General features: G+C 42.1%; 2 pseudogenes; both read right to left on the bottom strand.

Annotated features, from left to right (window-relative positions):
* Nucleotides 1-1321: 1321 nt before the first annotated feature.
* LOC127769306 (uncharacterized) lies at nucleotides 1322-2602 on the bottom strand (annotated as a pseudogene).
* Nucleotides 2603-2852: 250 nt separating this feature from the next.
* On the bottom strand, nucleotides 2853-5753 carry LOC127771370 (uncharacterized; annotated as a pseudogene).
* Between the last annotated feature and the right edge of the window lie 247 nt (nucleotides 5754-6000).

Genomic DNA, 6000 nt, shown 5'->3' with positions numbered 1-6000 from the left:
TGTTTCTTCGATTTGCTTGTAGGAATAGGGTTGATCTGCACAGGCAAGATCAACAACCCACGGAGAGGTGTATCGATCGCTAAGGCGCAATGCAACGTCTTGTACGGTTGTAGTCGGATCGTCAACGTTTCTCCCAAATTGTAGTTATCTGAACTCACCGAAAGATCGGGCCAAACAACAGCCTTGAGTGCTGAGTGGAACTTAGGGTTCATCACTGACAACGTCTGACATCTTTAGGACCGGGACTAATCTTTAGTCCCGGTTACCAACCGGGACTAAAGATCAAATATGCCCGTTGTAGCCATCAACCGGGACTAAAGATCATCTTTAGTCCCGGTTTTAAATGGATCCGGGACTATTGTGGATTTCGGCCGACCGACCAAAGATGGTTTCTCCACCAGTGGAAATTCAAATATCGTGTGATCACATTTGTAATTAAAATGTTGCATGTGCTTATATACCAAAAAATCGGAGCTACCACTCATTATTTGAAAAAAAAACACATCCACATTTGTGAAGTTTCATTCAACAACTACAGAGAGAAATAAAAAATGCTATTGATCTAGCAGCACCTATGAGGTTAAAAAGATGCTAAAGCGCTCACAAAATTTCCGGATACCAATTCAAAAGACTGATCAAAGTTACACTTACCTGATTATATAGCATCATTGATCCATGCATAGAGTTGTTCCAGTTTTGGATATGGTCCTATTTGCTGTAAACAAACAAAATAGCTGAACAATATGGAATCTAAAATAAGCTTGGATACATAAATAGACAACCACTACATCGTCTAGAGCATGAACCATGCGACTGCAATTTGCACGATTTAGAAATATGCCACTACAATTCATGTATTTGGAACCATGCCACTGTAATGGTACCGCGGTACGCTTGAGATAGGAATTCGTGGTGGCATATTTCCAATCCCAAGCAATTTGTGGTGGCATATTTCCAACCCCAAGCAATTTACTGTGACATGTTCCAAATACATGAATTGCAGTGGCATATTTCCAAATCGTGCAAATTGCAGTGGCATGGTTCCAATTAATTCTTATTTTAAAGAACACCTGCACGAAATTGGTGACCATAGTTACAGTTTAAATAGACGCACTACTAGGTGATGCACGGCTAACTATCATGACTCTCAGCTTGCTGATTGCACTTGTCACCATCAGACATGCATTTTGGTCGATGTCCCTGTGGTAGTTGGTAATTTTGCTTTTTTTTTCCAGTTGATTTTGTTGTCTTGGAAACGGAGGGTAAGAGCGAGCCTATAATTGTTTTTTAGAACTCATGCACTTTATTAAAAGAAAACATTTTAGAAACACAAAGCATGAGTTACATTAACTGCTCCATTAGGAGTGAAGGAAAGAGCTCTTTTAATAGGACAGACATCTCTAGAACAAATATGAGAAATATTAGAGCAATCAAAAGCTAAGCAGCTGTTAGCCTGAGCTTGTCTTGCTGACTTTGCAAGGCCATCTGCAACTTTGTTGAGCTCGAACTTGTTGATCCTGCAGAAAATTTTTGATTCTTGAAAGAATTGGTCTCAGAGACCAATGTCCAGGGTTTTGTATGTAGTCCTCGTTCTGCACAGCGTTCACTGTCTCACTGTTACTGAGAGAAAAATGGGGTCTTGCAGCTGAAGATGACGAGCAATTTGCATAGCTAAGAAGAATCCTTCAGCTTCTGCCAGCAAAGGAGTTCCTGCAATGAGACTTTGAGCTTTAATGACAATTGCATTGTGATTGCCAGGGTTGTGGATGAAGATCCCTACTCCTGTTTTCTCTTCCTTCCAAGAGGCATCCACATAAACTCTTGTTCCTGCAGGAATTTTAACAACAGAATTTCTTATATTATTCTACTCTTCTACCTGATTGAAGTCTTGGCAACTGTCTTCTTCCATTTAATGAACACTTTCATATGTCATTGCCATTGCCTGCGCAGCATTGCACACCTGTTGCGGCTCCCAATTCTTTGTTTTGAAGTTGTCATCATTCCTTGCTTTCCGATTCTGCCAAAGCATAATTAAAAGATTGTATATATTGATACCATTAGCTAAAAGATAGGCAATAATATCTTGAACAGAGCCTAGAGAAGAAAGATTATCAGCTTTGAGATTAAAGTCAGAGAAGAACCAACATAAGCGACTGAAATTACAGAGAAAGAAGAGATGCAAGTCATCCTCCCTTTGACCACAGGTCTGACAATTGGGACTAATGGTTTTGATCCTGTGGTGCATTCTTTGAGCAGTTGGGAGAGCATTTCTCAGCAGCCTCCATCCAAAAGTTTTGACTCTGGGAGGCATGTACCTGTATTTCCAGATTAATTTCAAAAGATTTTTTGTTAAATTATTGACCTGATTTTGATTGGGGTACATTTCATTGTAAATTGTCTTGGTTGAACAAACTCTTGAGGGTGTGTACTTCCAGCAAAGCCAATCTTCCTCCTCTCCCTGCATAATCTGAACCTGCATAATTGAATGTTGAGCTGCACTATAAAAAAATTGAGTTATTTTCTGAGCATCCCAATTCTTATTCTCATCCCAAAGATCAGAAACCTTGTCAGGCATGTGAAAAGGAAGATTATCAAGATTAAGATGATCATGAATGTTTTTCCAAATAGAGCACCAAGGTTGGCTCCAAATAGAAATATCACCTTTAGAAAGTTGCCACACTGAAGCTTCTTCCAAAACATCCCTTACCTGAAGAATAGATGACCAGAAAGCAGATTTTGGCATATCTCTTCTAGCCTTCCAAAAGAAAGTGTTTGGAAAATATTTTGATTTCAGGACAGAAGATAGAAGATCATTTGTATTAGTAAGAATTCTCCAGGCAGATTGGACAAGGATACTTTTATTTACAGCCATCAAATCTCTTATGCCCAAGCCTCCCTCAGAAACAGGTTTGCAAATGTCTTTCCAAGACCTAAGAGCTAGCCATTCCTTTTTTGCCACCATGGGAAGACCCTTTCTAGCTACTGCAAGGGCTGTCATAGATGTGATAGATGAAGCCATAGTATAAAAAAAATGTAAAAAAAAAACTTATCAATTGTGATTTGCCGTACTTTCATAATTAACTCAGTACAGGAAAGAGACTCAAATAGAATCGACAGCAATGCCATAATTCAAACGTTTCAGATATAGTTTGCCGTACTTTCAGAATTAACTCAGTACAGGAAAGAGACTCAAATAGAATCGACAGCAGTGACATCATTCAAACGTTTCAGATATGGTTTAAACAGAAAATCTGCAACAAAATATTCCTGCAGCAAATTCCTCTTCATGACACGACGATACAAGGCATGTGCACGCAGGCACCCTCAAATCCACTCATCGCCAGCCAGACGAACGTTGCGCTTAACCAGCCCGACGCCCATGGGTCACATCACTTGGAATAGTCGTAGCAGCAGAGGTGCCGCGGCCAGCCTGTGCAGTCGGCGGCGCCGATGGCTGCGGCGCTTGGAATCTGGAGTCGAGGGATGCTTTGCGGTCAGCATCCGACAGGACGGCCCACGCATCGGCTACGAGGCGGGCGGCATGGGAGAAGGCGGGATAGCAGGGGTCAAGGGGGTGAGAGCAGAGCGAGCGGTTGAGCAGGTCGGAGGCTTGGCGATAGTAAGATTCGATGACGGCGGGGTCACGGGCGGTTGGGACGGCGGGGTTGAGGCCGAAGACGAGGTAGGGGTCGGGGGCCCCAGACGGGAGGCGGTACCGGTGGTGATGGGTGGCGCGGAGGGCGATGGCGGCGACCAAGAGGGCCTGCACGCTCGGGGCGCATGGGGGCCAAGGGCCTTGATGAGTAAGTGCCAGCAGCGCTCGATTTTGCCCTCTGTGATTTGGCCCGACAGGAGATCCTTAGCGGTGCTCACATACCGCTCCGCCTCTCGCCGGAGGGCGGCGTCCTTGGCTCGACGCCGGGGGATGGAAGGATACATCGGGGGAATAGGCGAGACGCCAGTACCAATCTGTTCATGATAAGAATTAAAATTTCAGTATAGATATACGTGAAACTAGCCACGTATGCGCGACCACGATAACATGTATAATTAGTATGTGACCGTCTATTAAAGAGATATGTATAAATTGGTGCGAAGTATATATAATATCGTAAAGGTTAAATAGGGTACGGATATCTAGAATCGTAAAGTAAGAAGAAATATGCTGTTGAGGGTAGGAATATCTAGAATCTTAAAGATTAAGAAGATATAACTTCTATCAAAGAAGCTCTATCAGAAAGAGTGAAGAAAGTCATCATAAATTTCAGGCTTGACAACCATTTGTGGTCAGCATATTGCAAACCAAAAATGCAGAAGTACCCAGTAATTACAGGTACAGTCATTTACATTTTGGTTGTCAAATTCACGCTAAAATCCTATATTGACATTAAAAGTTTTGGCGTGCTACATCGGATATATGGACACACATTTGAAGTATTAAACGTAGACTAATAACAAAATAAATTACAGATTCCGCTTGTAAACTGCGAGACGAATTTATTAAGCCTAATTAATCCACCATTAATAAATGTTTACTGTAGCACCACATAGTCAAATCATGGAGCAATTATGCTTAAAAGATCTGTCTTGCAATTTGCACACATGTCTGTCTAATTATTTTTTTTGTCAGTATTTAATACTCAATGCATGTGTCCAAACATTCGATGTGACATGGTGAAAAGTTTTTGCATGGAAACTAAGGCCAGTTTAGTTTCCAAAAAGTTTTTCCCAAAAACATCACATCGAATCTTTGGATACATGTACTAAGCATTAAATAAAAACAAAAACTAATTGCACAGTTAGGGGGAAATCGCGGGACGAATCTTTTTAGCCTAATTAGTCCATGATTAACCATAAGTGCTACAATAACCCACGTGTGCTAATGACAGATTAATTAAGCTCAAAAGATTCGTCTAACGGTTTCCAGGCAAGTTATGAAATTAGTTTTTTCATTCGTGTTCAAAAACCCCTTTCGACATCTGGTCAAATGTCCGATGTGACACTAAAAATTTTCTTTTCGCGAACTAAACAGGCTCTAAACAGGCGCAAAAAATAAAAATAAAAAGACCTTACTGTCCAAGAAAAACAAAATCATTTGAGTTGGCTATCAGCCTATCACATTAATATTCCCTTGCTAAACAAAACACACAGGAACAATCTTTTTTTTTTCACGAAACATAGTTGTACATGTGCTTTCTAGCATATTATTATAACATTGCTCTTCATCAATCCATCCCATCACTGTTCTTTATTGACCCCAGATATAGTTCCCGGCTACTGGGAAGGCAAAGATAGGAGGCGATGGGATTTACTGAAGTTTGTGACTTACCAAATACCGAGCGTTATTGACGCGTTGATCCCGTTGACAAGGGATGACTGAAAGCAGTGATCCGATCTATCGTCGCCCGCCTTGTTCTACTGTTGTGAACCTCGATATTGTCTCGCTTTTCTGGAGCTGTGATTGGGACGGGGATGGGGATGAGGATGGGGATGAGAAAGCGCGTAGATCAAAGGCTTTGGCGGCAATGGGGGAGCAGGCGGTGGGCTGTGCGAGGAAGAGATGCCGGGTGCAGCGAGGAGGGGAAAAGATGCCGGGGGCGGAGAGGAGAAGGCGACGGCATGGGACTGGGGGACTAGGAGGCAGAAGTGGAGCCTGTCGCGGCGGCAACGGCCATGGGGAAGAGGTGAGGAGGCCGCGGTGGAGGCGAAGAGGAGGGCAGGCGGCGTGGATGCGTTTTGGGAGGTGATTGGGTTTTGCGTTATTTTTTTTCTTTTCGTACCCTTTTCACCTTATATCTCTATTCTCATTAAAGCATTTTCTAGAAGTCTTCAAGTTACTAAATATTGGATAAACTTTTGATACTCGTGGCCCGTTCTTTTCTCTAACACAAATGGGAGAAACTTTTAGATACTCGTGGCACGTTTTTAAAACTGGTAAACGGTGTATTTCGTGCGAAAATTTTCTATATGAAAGTTGTTCTAAAATATAAGATTAATATA

This window comes from Oryza glaberrima, chromosome 4 (genome assembly GCF_000147395.1).
Source record: "Oryza glaberrima chromosome 4, OglaRS2, whole genome shotgun sequence".
Classification (NCBI taxonomy): Eukaryota; Viridiplantae; Streptophyta; class Magnoliopsida; order Poales; family Poaceae; genus Oryza; species Oryza glaberrima.
The sequence above is the reverse complement of the archived record's forward strand: the minus strand, read 5'-3'. Positions and strand labels throughout refer to the sequence as shown.